The sequence below is a fragment of the Schistocerca nitens genome, chromosome 3 (assembly GCF_023898315.1).
Source record: "Schistocerca nitens isolate TAMUIC-IGC-003100 chromosome 3, iqSchNite1.1, whole genome shotgun sequence".
Taxonomy (NCBI): Eukaryota; Metazoa; Arthropoda; class Insecta; order Orthoptera; family Acrididae; genus Schistocerca; species Schistocerca nitens.
The window spans coordinates 774,648,670-774,667,692 of NC_064616.1; the positions used below are offsets into that span (position 1 = coordinate 774,648,670).

Here is a 19,023-nt window from a genome sequence, read left to right on the forward strand (position 1 = left end):
CCAAAGGGCAAGTTCAGAGCTCGTCTACTGCGTGCAGTGTAATTAAATTAATTCTCTCGCCCAAAATATTTAACTTAGCCACGTCAAACTTTTATTATGATTACTTACCTGTGTGTTGAATGCACATTTAAATTGAGAGCTTCATCGGCCATCAGCAAAGGAAGCGATGATTTATTCGGTAACTTGAAGTGGTGCATTACTAGCCCAGCGGCTAGTCGGGAGAGCCGATTTGATCAGGCGTTCCCTTAGCCATCCGCACCGCGGCTTTATATATAAGAACGCTGCGCGAGGAAAAAAGGCCCCAGTTCTCTCCAGACGCTGAATAGCACACCATCTGTGTCGGTAGTCGCGTCGCGTCGGTATCATTGCTATAAACAGCCTCGGATGCCGTATTAAGTTACTCGGGATACGCGTAACCATGAAATCATTTTCGAGTGAAGTGTTAATTCTGGGATGATTTTAATTATCTATCTTCAGTTTGCGTATGTCGTATTTTCACGTGCCGTCGCGGGACAGACATTCTACCATTATTTAGCGTGGCGTTTGATGAACATTATCATCAAATTATGGCGAGCATTCACGTAAACATTTAATTTGGACAGTTATAGTTGCATCAGCGCATTAGACTCTGAACTGCTCTGTTAGTCAGATTGTGTGGATTCTTTTTTTTTTTTTTTCATCTGTGACTTTCAGAATATAGAGAACTTTTTTTTTTCACGATCGTTTTTGATTATAAATCCCAGACAATTTCCTAATTCCTCAGAGCTTTAAGCTGTAGCTCTAAGTGTATTTCTCAGATGAAGTGGGCACTAGGAATTCTAATTACAGGCTTCACGTTTTGCTAATCACTTTCTGGTTGCCAATATTGTAGTTAGAGAGCCAGTGTTGAGAACGGCAAAAGACAGCATAAATAATAGGAACATTTATATAACAATTAATTCCACTCGCCGCCCCACATATGGTTAAAACGGCAAGGAATGCATCTTTTCTACATTACAAACCAAACTTTTTAAATAGCAACATAAATTCCACCCACCGCCCCACAGCAGAGTGTGACATACAGCAACTACTGATGCTGTACATCGTTTCGACATTTTCCCATGGCAGGGTTGTGCTGCCTCGAGATGTCCAGACTGGAGTGGGCGACATACACAAGTCTAACAGTGATATATAAGAGCTATCTCATCAGAACTCTTGGCAAAAATCGTTAGCTCTAAGGCAGAAGCCAGCTAATCTAATTATTTATTAAACCAGCCATCACATTTAACGATCGTCAGTCAAGATCATGTAACCGATCTAAATTTTTCCAGTGTTTTCCTTCTTTTCCGTGCGTCAGTAGTGAGACTGTGGTAAACCGATAGCACAAAATTATCATCAATTCAAAAGGGAATTAGATAGACCCTATACGTAACTTAGCATGCTGCGAGCGTACTGAAAACAGTGCATGTTCGATAGAAATATTTACTAACTGTTATGAGCAAAGTGAATGTGCTACTCGAATTACCTATGATCGAAAAAATCTTGATAATCGGTGTCCATTGAATAGATCATTCTATTCGTGATCTTTCGGACAAACAGATAGTGCAGTATCACTAGGTAACTCACCACTATTTCCTACACTGAATTTTCAAACATAAAAACGTTTGGATACCTTAAACCGTTTGTAAAATTTCGTGGGTATCCAGATTACACAGGGTATCTTGTAAATAACGAGACCAGAATAAAAATATTTACTATCTTAATACGTTATATCTAGGAAACGCATCTTTTGTATCCCAAGAAGGTACTGCGTGACTATTGATCCAGTGTGATATGTTAAGAATAAAACTGTGAGGTGTATTTGACAGTTGCTTTGAAACATTTTTATTTTATTTTATTTATTTATTTATTTAGTTTCTTTTTTACTGTTCTGTACATGATAGTGAGCACAAACCATAGCGTAGCTGAAAAAGAGGAGAACGTGTATATTTTCTGCAGCTTGTGTTACAGAAAGGCAGAGCAACTCATTCAAAGTAGGACCCGCCTTCTCTTAACTGTCCTGTTTTTGTGCTGGTAGATTCAGCTGGAAACCCGCCAACGCCCGGAACATTTCATCTTCACTAGAGAGCAACAAACGAGTTTTGGCAAACAGCCGAGTGTAGGAGTGATTCTTTATGGGTAAAACTCATTTCAAAACACTTCACGCACACGTGACGTCGTTTTGACGGCATACGCAGTATTGAATACAAAAGAAACCGCTATCGACTTTCCCTAATGTTCGATGTGGGATGATTGGCACTCGCCATATTTTATTTCGTATGTACACTTGCGTGTTTCCATGCGTTTCAAGGCCAAGGCTCAGAGAAGATTTATAAAAACACGTTGTTCTTGGTACGACTTATGTAGTTATCGCCAGTTTAAGCTTTCATGAGATCAAAGTCCAGCATAAAGTGTGATACTCTGTCATGTCATCGTGGCGGGTTCGTGTCCAGCCGTTTCCAAATTATTTTCGCCTTAGCATTTCTGAAAGAACCTATTACTTCCTTATTAATTTAAAAGAAGTATGCTCTGTAATACTTGATATTATATACATATAGGAGTGTTCTCGCAGGAGTGAGTTGTCATTTTCAATAATTTACAAATAAAGATTGAAACGCGCAAATCGAGTAAAAATTCAAATGACGTTGACCCGAATAAAAGCACAGGAAAGACTGACACATCTGGAAAATAATTAAAAGGTAACTTAGTCTCAGCCATTTATAAAACAAAGAAAATATTATCTAGTTCATTTAGGATACTTCTTTGCCAAACAAGAATGTCTTCAATTAAAGCGCGTCTTTAACCAACAATATGATGTTTTTCATCATTTTGTTATAATAAATTCTACCGATATCTACGTGTTTTCGGGAGATCCCCAATATGCTGAAGTTTTGAAACAGCATTTATCCATAGAGCATAAGTTACGAGACCTGCAGCTTCAATTCGTCTGCTAGAATTGCTGTCCGCCCTTTTTAATTACTGCCCAACTCCTGAAATTAGATTTTGCAGTGTCTAAAAATAAAATTACGCTGTCGAGACAACCCAATGAACAATATTGAGTATACAGCGTACGTTAAATGGATTCTGTGCTGGCTGGCTTTCGCTTGCTTTTTGCCTGTAAATCAGCAAGTTGTCTCACGTTCAGGGTTGGTGAAGGCGTTTTAGAAAAAATAATTAATACTACTTTTTCAGTACGTCTCGGAATCTGTTCTTGCAAACACCTCAGTGTCTCCCTTATCCACTGCACAGTCTACTTGAATGCAGAATTTTGCACACTTATAAATAATGTAGCTTCTAGGTTAATGTACGCTGGAGTAAATACAACCGTAACTTCCAGTTCTCTCTAACTGAGATGAAGGTTATTGTTTTGAACGTCATGTTCATCTTACGTGTTGTGAACTGTACAATGAAGATCACGAAAGTCGACAGACAGCTCTTTACGTCTTCGATACAGCGTGTGGCGTCAAAATGACGTCAAATGTGCATGAAGTCTTGTGAAGTGAGCGTTACCCATTCTTTATTGGGAAAGTGGTTGAGGAGTGCTAGGAGAAAACGACAAGGCGCTGGACCAAAACAGGCATGGTAACATTTCTGATGAATTACCGGGCACTCAGTGTGTACCCGACTCTACAAAGCATCAACTGTGGTAGAGGGAAGGATGAATAGGATATGACGTCCCTCCGACGAAGAGGTCGTTAGTGACGGAGCACATCATCGTACTGGACAACGATAACGTAAGAAATCTGCCTTGTTCTCTTAAAAAATACTATCCCGGAAAATCCAAATCTGATCTTAAACTAACTCAAAATACCCACATATTCGGTGTGCTGAGGCAGGTTTTTGAATATACGTATATTTACCTATGTAAATAACCTCTTCTGTGCTAATTTTACGCCCTTGAAGGTTTTGTGGAATCTGTTTTTCGTCATAGTCGTAAATGCACGCTTTTCACTATGTTTTGTGAAAGTAGGAATAATGATAACGACAAAGGACATCACGGAATAACATACCGTCAAGCAGTTGCCAAAATGTCCAGTATTTGAAAATTGTCTCTAAAGAATTTGTAGGGCAAACACTAGATACTTTGTTTACAATGTGCTCTTGTATTATGAAAATATGGTCCCTGTAGGCCTAAGAATAATTTTCCCAAAATAGGTTCCCACAACTCGTTAATGATTGGAAATATGCAGAATAAACTATTTTACATATGCACAGACGGAAAAAAATCGCAACACAAAAAAATAGCTTAGAGTAATGAAATTTCGGGAACACATTTGTCGAGAGAACATTTGTCAGTGATTAACACTGCAAGATCGCAGGTTAACCCCTTAATACCTGAATAAATTTCTGAATGAAAGATAAAAATCAAAACTCGTGGTGCTGTAGAGGTACCCGAAACACTCAGGAAAATGCAACACTTGTCAGAATCATTGGTGGCTTCATGAAGAATCAGCATCTACCGGCTCTGGCGTTCAAAAAGGTAGAGTTAACCTTGCAGTTAGCACCACAGAATTGGTATGATGCGAATTCGCGACACTCGGCATTAAGGGGTTAGTGTAACTGTGAAATAAGTCATTACAAATTTGATGTTCGGGTGCATTAATCGCCGGCGTAACCGCCAGCATGTTGAATGAAAGCACGCAAACGTGCTTGCATTGTGTTGTACAAGTGACGGATGTCAGTTTGTGGGATGGAATTCCATGTCTTTTACAGTAATTAAGTCAATACATGGACGTTTAATGCTGTCTCAGGATGCGCTGGAGTTGCCACTCGATGATGTCCCATATTTGTTCGATTGGGAACAAATTTCATGATCGAGCAGGCCAAGGTAACAAATGGCTCTGAGCACTATGGTACTTAACATCTATGGTCATCAGTCCCCTAGAACTTAGAACTACTTAAACCTAACCAACCTAAGGACATCACACAACACCCAGTCATCACGAGGCAGAAAATATCCCTGACCCCGCCGGGAATCGAACCCGGGAACCCGGGCGTGGGAAGCTAGAACGCTACCGCACGACCACGAGCTGCGTACGCAAGGTAACACATCGACACTCTGTAGGGCACACTGGGCTACAACATCGATATGTGGACGAGCGTTATCCTGTTGGAAAAACACCCGCTGGAATGCTGTTCACGAATGGCAACTCAAAATGTCGAATCACCAGACTGAAGAACAAATCCGCAGTTAGGGAACATCGGATAACACGTAAGAGCTCCTGCTGTCAAACGAAATCACACCCCAGACCATAACTCCAGGTGTATGTCCAGTGGGTCTAGTCCGCAGACAGGTTGGTGACAGGCCCTCAGCTGGCCTCTTTCTAACCGACACATGGCCATCACTGGCACCGAGGCGGAACCAGCTTTCATCAGAAACACACAGACCTCCACCCTGCCCTCCATTGAGCACTCGCTTGACACAACTGGAGTCGCACACGATGGTGGTTTGCGGCCAGTGGAATGCGCGCTGCAGGGCGTCTCGTTCGGAGCTGTCCAGTTCGTTGTGACACTGCGGTGTCAACTGCTGAGCAAATTGCTGTTGCAGATGCAGTGCGGTGCGCCATAGTCATACGCCGAACAAGATGGTTGTCCCTCTGGGTAGTCACCTGTCCGTCCAGAGGCCGGTCTTCTTGCGAGCGTATATACTCGTGACCACCGCTGCCAGAAGTCATGTACAGTGGCTACAGTCCGGTCAAGTTTTACTGTAATATCGCAGAAGGAACTTCCAGCTTCTCGGAACCACATTACACGACGTCGTTCAAACTCAATGAGGTGTTAATAATGGAGTTTTTGTCACCTCAAAGGCATTCTTGACTGTCATCAACTACCCACGTCTAACCTCAAAGTAACTAACGCTCACGACCATTACAGCGTGTATTCAAAGCAAACCTGATTTATATCCTCATAGAGGTGCTCCAACGACACTCTTATGCTGTTGTTGTTGTTGTCGTCTTCAGTCCTGCCGGCCGCTGGTGGCCGAGCGGTTCTGGCGCTACAGTCTGGACCCGCGCGACCGCTACGGTCGCAGGTTCGAATCCTGCCTCGGGCATGGATGTGTGTGTTGTCCTTAGGTTAGTTAGGTTTAAGTAGTTCTAAGTTCTAGGGGACTTATGACCTCAGCAGTTGAGTCCCATAGTGCTCAGAGCCATTTGAACCATCTTCAGTCCTGAGACTGGTTTGATGCAGCTCTCCATGCTACTCAATCCTGTGCAAGCTGCTTCATCTCGCAGTATTTACTGCAACCTACATCCTTCTGAATCTGCTTAGTGTGTTTATCTCTTGGTCTCCCTCTACGATTTTTACCCTCCACGCTGCCCTCCAATGCTAAATTTGTGATCCCTTGATGCCTCAGAACATGTCCTACCAACCGATCCCTTCTTCTCGTCAAGCTGTGCCACAAACTCCTCTTCTCACCAATTCTATTCAATACCTCCTCATTAGTTATATGATCTACCCATCTAATCTTCAGTATTCTTCTGTAGCACCACATTTTGAAAGCTTCTATTCTCTTCTTGTCCAAACTATTTATCGTCCATGTTTCACTTCCATACATGACTACACTCCATACAAATACTTTCAGAAACGACTTGCTGACACTTAATTCTATACTTTATGTTCACAAATTTCTCTTCTTCAGAAACGCTTTTCTTGCCATTGCCAGTCTACATTTCATATACTCTCTACTTCACCCATCGTCAGTTATTTTGCTCCCTACATAGCAAAACTCCTTTACTATTTTAAGTGTCTCATTTCCTAATCTAATTCCCTCAGCATCACCCGACTTAATTCGACTACAAGCCGGCCGAAGTGGCCGTGCGGTTAAAGGCGCTGCAGTCTGGAACCGCAAGACCGCTACGGTCGCAGGTTCGAATCCTGCCTCGGGCATGGATGTTTGTGATGTCTTTAGGTTAGTTAGGTTTAACTAGTTCTAAGTTCTAGGGGACTAATGACCTCAGCAGTTGAGTCCCATAGTGCTCAGAGCCAATTCGACTACATTCCATTATCCTCGTTTTGCTTTTGTTGATGTTCATCTTATATCCTCCTTTCAGGACACTGTCCATTCCGTTCCACTGCTCTTCCAAGTCCTTTGCTGTCTCTGACAGAATTACAATGTCATCGGCGAACCTAAAAGTTTTTATTTCTTCTCCATGGATTTTAATACATACACCGAATTTTTCTTTTGTTTTCTTTACTGCTTGCTCTAAATACAGATTGAATAACATCGGGGAGTGGCTACAACCCTGTCTCACTCCCTTTCCAACTACTGCCTCCCTTTTGTGACATCTGGTTTCTGTACAAATTGTAAATAGCCTTTCGCTCCCTGTATTTTACTCCTGCCACCTTTAGAATTTGAAAGAGAGTATTCCAGTCAACATTGTCAAAAGCTTTCTCTAAGTCTACTAATGCTATAAACGTAGATTTGCCTTTCCTTAATCTTTCTTCTTATGCTGCTGGCGCAAAATCTCAATAGACATCATCTTTCAGATGTAGAAACACGCCTACCCACTTTCGTTTCTGTCGCAAAACGCTATCTTGGTGTTGCTATTTTTTTCCGTTAGTGTAGTTTGTGGATTTCTGTTGGAGGCACTGAAGTGTATGTACTGTATCTTTTCAAATTTTCATGATAAACCATTTGCTTTGGATAATCTCTTGATCTTTTCAAATATTTCGTTAGCTGCTACTTCGCTGAGGTAAATGGTATTACTTTTTATTCCTATCACTGTATCACGCGCAAAGAGGAACAAAAATCATTTTCCAATAATGCAAGTGGAAGATCACTTATATATATTAAACAATAGAGGACCCAATACAGCACACTGCGACACACCTGACCTAATCGGTTCAAACTAAGAGTGCTTATTGCTTTGTGATCGATATGGAACTCACACATACTGAGTTCTGTAATGCATGTAAGATAAAACCGTGAATCAGCTATACATATTATTACATAATACAGCGTGAGGATAACGTAGTTCACACGATTAAATAGCACGTCACAAAATATTAGCAATAACAATAATTAATGATGTACTGATTCTAGTATAGCTGTCATGGTAAATGTAGACTTCTCAGGTACGTCCTTTTTGAAGTTAAAACCGTTTCTTTTTCTGGGAATATTTTCCTGTGTTTAATGCTGAAGAATTTTATTGTACATAATCTCCTCGAAAATACTGGAAATAATGAAATGGATCAGTAAATCTCTACTTTTCTTTATAATTTCTGGTTTCGTGAAGTGTCAGGACAACAGCGAATTTAAGTATATTTTGAAAAATACCGTTTTGAAAATAAGCGTTAAATAAGAACATTGGTGTATTATAAATCTCAACTGAATAACAGTTGATAAGTTTGCTAATGATTTCATTGTAAACACTTGAGCATTTTTCATTCACAAAATTACGAGTGTAGTAACAACCGTAGCACCCATCAGATCACAGATGATGTGTGCCTCTGGATCACGGAATACCGGGATCGATTCCCAGCCGGGTTGGGGATTTCCTCCGCCCGGTGACTGGGTGTTTGTGTTGTCCTCATTTCATCATCATTCATAGAAGTGGCAGGACTGGACCGAGTAACGATTGGCAACTTGTACAGTAGCTGATAAACGCGCAGTTGAGAGCCCTACAAGCCAAACATCATCATCATCGTCACAGATGATGTCTATGGGGAGGTGACCTCCATTTAACAACTTGGTATGAAGCTCAATCGAAAATGAAAAAAAAGGCATAGTTATCCACTACTGTATTATTTTTTCTTCACAACATGTTTTCTTGTCTGCACCTACTCTCTATTTGATGTACGTGCGCTCTGCACTGGAGCACTTTTTGCTGCTCTGATTTTCGTGGTTTTTGGGTAGAATCTGATAGATGGTTAATTAATAATCATGCTCGAATATGCCGACAGGAAATAATACTGACTTACAGGAAGATTTTCGCATCTGTATATGAGAAGTCAGCGACAGCGCGTCTGTCTACTGCAGGGAGGTCTCGGGTTCAATTCCCTTACCGCTAAAGAGAAATGAGGAAGAACTTGAAGGAGAAACATATAACACGGTGAACTACAAATTATACGCAAACTAGTGGAGGTAAAATCGACTTCTTCAGTTTTTATTCCTAAGCTAAGCAACAACCTCTTATGACATCCGTAATATTATATGATTTGAGTAAGATAAATGTTGCATTTTTAATTTCTATAATTAGTTACACACCTTTTTTAAGCTTTTCAAACTACTACAAGGCTAGTACGTAGAGCGACGTAATAGGCGCAGGCAGTGAACTCCTGTGCATTTTGTAAGCAGCCAGTGAAAAGTAATATACGATCAAACACCAGATACTGGATTGCAGTTACAATTCTTTGCTGCCTGCCTCTCAAAAAATTCTATGCTGTTAATGAAAGAATATTTAAATTTTTGGAAATAAAGTCAACGCGATCGTATGGCAGAAATGTACACGGTGTGGAACAATCATTCATTTATATCCCATAAACGAAAGGTAATACAGCAGTTATCGATTACATTTGAGTCCTGTCATAACTACAGTCGCAGATACAGTTTGGAAAACAGATGGCGATTAGCGTTTACTGTCATATCTTTGCAAATGAAACATAGATGAAATAAAACGCCAGACTATTGTCCATTTCGTCATAAACAATTTCCAGTACTTCATAAGTACGGTTGCTGACTGTTGTTGTGAGATGGTTAGTTTAAATCATCGACTGTTTCACGCATCATTCCAGGTACGAGCTAACTGTGCACGAAACTGTAAAGGTAATATTCAGTTGCAGCTGCCCAGTTTTCCTAAAACTAATATAGCATAGCCTAACACAGTGTAAAAGCTCAATGAATGGACGTACTACTGTCTTCATGAAACGAAAAATCTAATATGAAGATGGTTAAAAAATAGAAGTTGTTAAGGTGCATTGTGATCCTGAGAGAATAAATACTCTGTTATAACGATTTTTTCGTACGCACTTATCTTCCCCTGATAATTCTGAAGTGTACCTCACTATCATCTTCCGAGTGAACTGTCGAAATGCCAGTGAAATAAATCTTCATAGATCATGTCTTAAATATAGTGGAGCACTTAAAGATGTTTACGATATTGTTTCAGTTGTACGATAAATAACACAAAGTTAAAGATTGTATGTTCAGCTAAATACCTAGAGATCACAATTACCGACAGCTACAAATTAAAACGACGACATAGAAAATGTTGCTGCGAAGGCGAACTAAGGACTGCGTTTTATTGGCAGAACTCATACAAGATGCATCATGTCTACTAAAGAGGCTGCATACACGACACTTGTCCGTCATCTCCTGGAAGATTGCTGCGCTGTATGGCATCGTTACCTGATGAATTTTTTACTATAGCGATACAGGGGAGAGAGTTTAGGTTAGGTTAGTGTTGTTTAACGTCCCGTCGACAACGAGGTCATTAGAGTCGGAGCGCAAGCTCGGGTTAGGGAAGGATGGGGAAGGAAATCGGCCGTGCCCTTTCAAAGGAACCATCCCGGCATTCGCCTGAAACGATTTAGGGAAATCACGGAAAACCTAAATCAGGTTGGCTGGAGACGGGATTGAACCGTCGTCCTCCCAAATGCGAGTCCAGTGTGCTAACCACTGCGCCACCTCGCTCGGTGGGGAGAGAGTTTCACGGACATGATAAGCGAGTTGGAGTGGTAATCATTTGGTTGCGTTGAAATCTTTTTACGAAATTTCAGTCACCAACCCTCTCCTTAAAATGCGAAAGTATCTTGTTGAAGCACACTTACAAGGAAAAAAAATGATCATCTTAATAAAGTAAGAGGAATCAGAACTCGCACTGAACGATTTAACTGCACGTTATTCTCACGCGCTTTTCGAGAGTGGAACGGTAGAGAAATAGTCTGAAGCTGGTTCGATGAACGCACTGCCAGGCAGTTAAGTATAAACTGCAGATCAAAATGGTTCAAATGGCTCTGAGCACTATGCGACTTAACTTCTGAGGTCATCAGTCGCCTAGAACTTAGAACTAAGTAAACATAACGAACCTAAGGACATCACACACATCCATGCCCGAGGCAGGATTCGAAACTGCGACCGTACGGCCACTCCGACCGGCAAACTGCAGAGCAGTCATGTGCCTGTCGATGTACCACTTAGTTTCAAGTGCAGTACTGTTATTGTGTGTTATACTGGACTCAGTGGCAAACATATTTTTTCCTTTATTGTTATTTCATCGCTCCCGCCCCATTTGGGGAGGGGAGGGGGGGTTGTTAGCGGATACAATTTACCGCCCGTCAGCAACATGGGAGTAAAAAATAAAAATAAAAACGTAGTATAAAAACTAGACAGGGCGATTGACAAAAATGAATATTTTGCACAAAAAAAGGCCGATAGTCAGTTGCATATGTAAAAATATGAAAGGCTGATTGTGTGCCCGCGGTGGCTCAGATGGATAGAGCGTCTGCCATGTAAGCAGGAGATCCCGGGTTCGAGTCCCGGTCGGGGCACACATTTTCAACATGTCCCCAATGAAGTGTATCAACGCCTGCTTGCAGCTAGGGTGTCTATTTAATTATCATTTCATTTCGAGCAAAGCTGCATGGTCATCGACGGTAACTGTTCTTTCGGGAACAGATACTACCGTCATATATAGTTATTAATTAATATACAGGGTGGTCCATTGATCGTGACCGGGCCAAATATCTCACGAAATAAGAGTCAAACGAAAAAACTACAAAGAACGAAACTTGTCTAGCTTGAAGGGGGAAACCAGAAGGCGCTATGGTTGACCCGCAAGATGGCGCTGCCATAGATGAAACGGATATCAATTGCGTTTTTTTTTTAAATAGAACCACCATTTCTATTCGTGTAGTACGTGAAGAAATATGAATGTTTTAGTTGGACCACTTTTTTCGCTTTGTGATAGATGGTGCTGTAATAGTCACAAACATATGGCTCACAATTTTAGACGAATAGTTGGTAACAGGTAGGTTTTTTAAGTTAAAATACAGAACGTAGGTTACGTTTAAACATTTTATTTCGGTTGTTCCAATGTGATACATGTACCTTTGTGAACTTATCATTTCTGAGAACGCATGCTGTTACAGCGTGATTACCTGTCAATACCACATTAATGCAATAAATGCTCAAAATGATGTCCATCAAACTCAGTGCATTTGACAATACGTGTAACGACATTCCTCTCAACAGCGAGTAGTTCGCCTTCCGTAATGTTCACACATGCATTGACAATGGGCTGACGCATGTTGTCAGGCGTTGTCGGTGGATCACGATAGAAAATATCCTTCAACTTTCCCCACAGAAAGAAATCCGGGGACGTCAAATCCGGTGAACGTGCGGGGCATGGTATGGTGCTTCGACGACCAATCCACCTCTCATGAAATATGGTATTCAATACCGTTTCAACCGCACGCGAGCTATGTGCTGGACATCCATCATGTTGGAAGTACATCGCCATTCTGATATGCAGTGAAACATCTTGTAGTAACATCGGTACAACATTACGTAGGAAATCAGCATACATTGCACCATTTAGATTGCCATCGATAAAATGGGGGCCAATTATCCTTCCTCCCACAATGCCGCACCATACATGAACCTGCCAAGGTCGCTGATGTTCCACTTGTCGCAGCCATCGTGGATTTTCCGTTGCCCAATAGTGCATATTATGCCTGCTTACGTTACCGCTGTTAGTGAATGACGCTTCGTCGCTAAATGGAACGAGTGCAAAAAATCTGTCATCGTCCCGTAATTTCTCTTGTGCCCAGTGGCAGAACTGTACACGACGTTCAAAGTCGTCGCCATGCAATTCGTGGTACATAGAAATATGGTACGGATGCAATCGATATTGATGTGGCATTCTCAACACCGACGTTTCTGAAATTCCCGATTCTCGCGCAATTTGACTGGTACTGATGTGCGGATTAGCCGTGACATCAGCTAAAACACCTACTTCGGCATCATCATTTGTTGCAGGTCGTGGCTGACGTTTCACATGTGGCTGAACGCTTCCTGTTTCCTTAAATAACATAACTATCCGGCGAACGGTCCGCACACTTGGATGATGTCGTCCAGGATACCGAGCAGTATATATAGCACACGCCCGTTGGGCATTTTGATCACAATAGCCATACATCAACACGATATCGACCTTTTCCGCAATTGGTAAACGGTCCATTTTAACACGGGTAATGTATCACGAAGCAAATAGCGTCCGCACTGGCGGAATGTTGCGTGATACCACGTACTTATATTTAAGTAAACGCGCTTGATATCCGTTTGACCTATGGCAGCGCCATCTAGCGGGCCAACCATAGCGCCATCTGGTTTCCCCCTTCAAGCTAGACGAGTTTCGTTCATTGTAGTTTTTTCGTTTGATGCTTATTTCGTGAGATATTTGGCCCGGCCACTATCAATGGACCTCCTTGTATACACAGATGAATAGGAAATGAGTGTTACACACAAATATATAAAAGGAGGGAGACAGTTGCATGAGGTAGAATGTAAAAGGCCGATATGTTGACTGATTAAAATAGATACATGGGCGAGTGAAATGATGAGTGGATGTAGACTGCCAGGGATAAAGGTACCATCGAAATTTAGCATTCAGGGGTAATGGTTTGTGGGGACGGATGTTCGGTGGAGGAATTTGGGAAAGTGAAGGCGGCTGCTGTGTTCCGGACCAAGCCTAAGGATGTGGGTGGATGGGTGGAGCGGGGGAGGGGGGCTCTGACGGGGGCAGGTGGGCTCTGTTCTTTCCGATATGGGAAGGGTACATATCACAGCGGATTTCATGGTCGGATAAGGGAAGCCGGTTAAAGTTTCGTTGAGAGAGGACGTGGAAAGTGTGGAGGTGTAGTGTTGCGAGAACTTGGTGGTACAGGCGCTGTAGGGTATAAATATTAGAGGTCACGGAGGAAACTATGGGGTGTGTAGTTTCGAGTTTGCGGATAAGTTTTATTCGAAGATTTTCAAGATGGAGGAGTAGGGAGGGAAACCTTCTAAGTTGGTAGAGGATGCAGGTGGTGGATGGTAAGCGGATCTGAAAGGCTATGCTGAGTGCATGGTGATTCGGGGATCTGTAGGGCGTTATAAAAGGTTGCAGGAGTGGAAGTCAATACCATATTTGCATAGCAAAGGATGGGTCGTATCAGCGGTTTGTAGGTGTGGAGGATCGTTGAAGGGTGCAGTCTCCGAAACAGATATTTCGACGATCAGCTAAATATGACCGCTTTCTGTGACTAAGTTCAGACATATTTTGATCGATGTTCTCTATTTCTAGGGCACGATTATTTCGTACCAAAACGATGCTGTTACACTTCGTCTAGTGACAGACTCGTATAAGGACAAACAGAAAATTTTCCTGGCACAGAGATGACGTTCATAACACTGAAACTGCGCGATAACTTAGGGCAAGCGTCTAACTGATCAGAGGATTAGTTTTGTTTATACGGCTTTTTAAAGCTGTCTTGCAGCATCTGCTTCGTGGGATGGACAAATTGGAATGCCGAGCCGTCGCAAATCCTCTTTGTTTATCGCGAACGAAAATTCATTCAAAGCTCACAGTGGTTTATAAGGTGCCGGCTTCTTCATCCTCACCGAAATCCAAACGTTTACCTTTACTGAATGCTGGCCAAAACCAAATTTAAAAGCTAAATATCAGTGCTCTTTGAACAGTTTCCTTTTGAATACAACTGAATTTGTGCTCAGATTTGTTACCGTGGATGAGACGTGGGTCAAGTAAGCCTACTTCACGCTTGGGACGGAACAACAATGAAATCAGTAGATGGAAGCCGATGATCCGTCATCAATGAAGGCTAAGGTTGTTTGAAATCCAAACGGAAGTCATGCATATTATAAAACAATAACTGGCAAATACTAGAAAGGCATTCTGGGCCAGATGTATGAAAACCTTCGCGAGAAGAGTCCTGGTTCGAAAAAGAAGAAAACAATCTTTCATCAATAGAATTCATCTACCCTCAAAGTTTCTTTGGCAATGGAAAACTGAGGAATTTTAAGTGTAAAATGGTGTATAATTTACTCTATTCGCAAACTCTGTCACCTTGTGATTTACACATTTTCGCTCTGGTAGGGAAATGGTGGCTTGTTGGCTAAGTGGGTGAGCGTCAGAATACAAATCCAATCTTTTGCGTCCAATACTCTGCCGGTTTCTGTTACTTACCCCCTTTTTCATGAGTGTAAATGATTTGTAATTGTAAAATTACCAAGTTTTTTGTAGTTTGGTTTCCTGGATTAGAATAACAAAGTAACTGACCATAAGACACGGAAAGGGACGACGTTGTCTGTTCGCCGTTACACGCAACCCTAATATGGCCGCAGTGGCGACAGCTGTGCCATACAATACTGCAATCTTTCGTACATGTCCCGTTAATCTGCAGTTCTGAATTGGACTTGGAGGCTCATAATGGCCTTAATACTTTTATGATCATTTTCGCTACTAGCTGCAAGCATTGTTTTGCATGTTATAAAATGTCAGGACAAAGAAAGAAAGCACATGACGAAAAAGAGTCACAACAACTACATTAGTTATCGTGACTGTCGTTCGCAGAGCGAAATGACGACGGCGAAAAAGACAGAATGTGCCACCAAGCTCGTTCTGTAGCCGGCTGCTGCCATGGCAGCTCTCGGTAGCCACCCATCTGCTAGTCACGTTATTCTTATGATCCGGGTATAAGAATGCTAGTTTCAGTCATTTCAAAAGGTCGCAGGAAGGCAATGGAATTTCACTGCTAACCGCTACACGCCTAGTAAAAAGAAGGAAGATTGGAATTTAACATTGACGCCGATGAGGAAGCTAATGACACGTGGAGAACAAACTCGGATGGGGGAACGATGAGCAAGGAAATTGACCTAGACCTTTTGAAAGGAATCATTCCTTTGCCTTAAACGAAAACTTAAATGTGGATGGCTGGAGGAGAATTTGACACACCGTCCTCCTAAATGCGAGTCCACTGTCTTATACATATCCCTCATTCGTGAGGACGACTGTTCAATCCCTTGTCCAGGCATCCTGATTTAGGTTTTCCGTGATTTCCCTAAATCGCTCCAGGCAAATGCCGGGATGGTGCCTTTGAAAGGGCACGGCCGACTTCCTTCCCTGTTCTTCCCTAATCCGATGAGACCGATGACCTCGCTGTCTGGTCTCCTTCCCCAAACAACCCAACATATCCCTCCTCGATCGGTCCCAAGCCAATCAAAGCAATGTGGTGTTCAGTCCAGTCACCGGCGTGATGACAGCATCACTTTACAAGGAAATTTGTGGCTGGAAAACATTTTGAGTCCAATGAAAAAGTTTGGAAAGCTGTAGATAGCTATTTTTTTAAATTTTTGTTTAGAATCTCTAGGATCGTGTTTCAGGGATGGACTCTATTCACTGGAAAAACCTTGAAAAGAGTGAACTGTGCAAAATAAAGACGAAGTTGAAAATCAAGTGCTTTTTCACCAAAAACGCAGCCTTTCACAGTCCATTCGAGAAATTTTCTTCTTGAGCATATTAGTTACCCTCAGGAGACATATCTAGTCTTGATAATGACAATTCGGGGAGGAATAGAGTAAAAAACTTTCTCCAGGTATACCATATACATATCGGATGGTCATAATTAAACTGACGGTGTTCCGAGTGCTGTAGTGCGGACTGTGTACATCATAGGATGCCGAAACATCGTAGGTATGTGCATTGATCGGTGCACTCGCGGAGAATGCTGGAAAAAATAATAGTTTCACTTTCTGCCACCAAGTGAAAATATGGCACTGTAAGCGGTCAGAAAGTGGTATGGGTGCATGAAAAAGGGAGGAATGATCAAATATATGATAACAGTGGTTCTGGTACGTTTATTAGGATATGGTTACAAAATGGTTCAAATGGCTCTGAGCACTATGGGACTTAACTTCTGAGGTCATTAGTCCCCTAGAACTTAGAACTACTTAAACCTAACTAACCTAAGGACATCACACACATCCATTCCCGATGCAGGATTCGAAACTGCGACCGTAGTGATCGCGCGGTTCCGGACTGTAGCGCCTAGAACCGCTCTGCCACTCCGGCCGGCGATATGGTTACTAGTTACCACATATGTTCAATATGGTCTTCTGAGTCAGCAACATGCTGCATTCGTGACACGGCATGGTCGTCAGTTCCTAGTAGCACATCGGGTGTAATCAGAGCGATATGTCGTCGTATGCTATCCTTCAGATCAGGAAGAGTCCGGATATATCCCTGATAGACAAGATCTTTCAGATAGCCCCACAACCAAAAGTAACATGGATTTAGAGAGGGGGACGTGTAAGGCCACACATCTTGAAATTGCCTGGAAATGATATAGGCGTTACCGGAAGTTACTCGAAGCAAACCATTCAGCTGCTCAAGAGACATGAGGTGTCGCCCCACTTTGCTTGAAAATAGTAGTGCGGACAGTTGCGTTCTTGCAAAGCTGGAATCACGTGCTGCACAAGGACGTCCTTATAAGATGCAGATGTCACTGTACACGTAACAGGCACGTGAAGATAAACGGACCGAGAACCGAGGAGCCCATGAAACCACACCACACTGTCACATAAGCTGAGTGCAGTGGTGCTCGTGCACAACATGTGGCGGAGTAGAACCCCATATGCGACAGTTCTGTGCGTTCACGGCACCGTGCGGAGTTAAATGCGCCTCGTCCGCCCAGAGGATACTCCCCAGCCACATCACATCCATTTCCATGCGACCCAAATAACCGAGGGAAAAGTCATGGCGTTGTAGCCTATCTTGGGGACTCATTTGGTGCACATTCTGAATCTTGTAGCGATAACAGTGTAAAATGCCCCTCAAAATCTTTGGAAATGTTGACCAGGGGAGAGACAATTTCCGCGACACAGCTCGAGCACTGGCTGTAGAATTTGTGACCTGTGCTGTACGGTCGGCTATAGCTACAAGTTCACCAAAAACTGCAGTGGGAACGGGCTGTCCCCCTCTCCCTGTTGCACCGCCAAATTCGCTTGGTTCTTCAAATTTCTTGATCATATTCTCGCAATCCAGCTCTGCTATTGCTGCAGTTCCGATAAAATAACTTTACCAGCAGTTCACGGTCTCTCTTCTCAATAGCCATTTCATTTCGCACTGAAAACTTCGACCTTCTTAACCCTTTACGTCAACGGTCACTTCACAAAAGCAGGCGCTTCAGTCTGGAACCGCGCGACCGCTACGGTCGCAGGTTCGAATCCTGCCTCGGGCATGAATGTGTGTGAAGTCTTTAGGTTAGTTAGGTTTAAGTAGTTCTAAGTTATGGGGGACTGATAACCTTAGATGTTAAGTCCCATAGTGCTCAGAGCCATTTGAACCATTTTGGGAAATATTGTACGACTGAAGGTCGAGGCGGTCGGAAGCGGCTGCAGACTAAACACGCCTCGCGCGACCCGCAGGCCGAGTTGCCGTGCTCTATGCAGCATGCACGGCCTACGCTACGTAGGCAAATCCTCATCCGCCCTCTTTTAAGCAAAGTTTGAATCACAATAGCAACATGCGTTACATCACTATACGCGTCTTTTCCAAAGCGTTCGAATGATGGTAAAAAAAAGTATAGCGTCCCATTTAAAAAAGTGTACTTTCCTCATTATCTCGGTCAATATAAACGTTGTGATTATTGTGCATGTACCAACGTATGTGCCCCACAGTTACTGTTTTTAATGACAACTTAAACTGGTTCTCCTCAAAGGGTCTCTCACTCAATGCAGATAAAACTCATCATATGGGGTTCCATACATCACAAAGTAATCTCGATGAAATTAACATAAAATGTAGAGATCAACCAATACAGAAAGTTGAAGGTACAAAATTCCTGGGTGCTTACATAGACAGCAAATGTAATTGGTCAGTTCACTTTACGGGTAATTTCTTCAGTGGCTGAAGTTGACACCATTAAGGTTGCCTACTTTGGCTACCTCCACTCATTGATGTCATATGCTATCATATTCTGGGGGAACCAACCACTTGCAACAAAAGT

The 19,023-nt window shown here is 42.4% G+C and overlaps 1 protein-coding gene and 1 non-coding gene across 3 annotated transcripts in view; one reads left to right on the forward strand and one right to left on the reverse strand.

The window, feature by feature from the left end:
- Nucleotides 1–19,023, reverse strand: part of LOC126248781 (uncharacterized) — a 661,014-nt gene that overhangs the window by 205,719 nt on the left and 436,272 nt on the right. The window lies entirely within an intron of this gene.
- Trnat-ugu (transfer RNA threonine (anticodon UGU)) lies at nucleotides 11,434–11,508 on the forward strand. Its single transcript has one exon. It is a non-coding gene; the product is annotated as a tRNA-Thr (tRNA).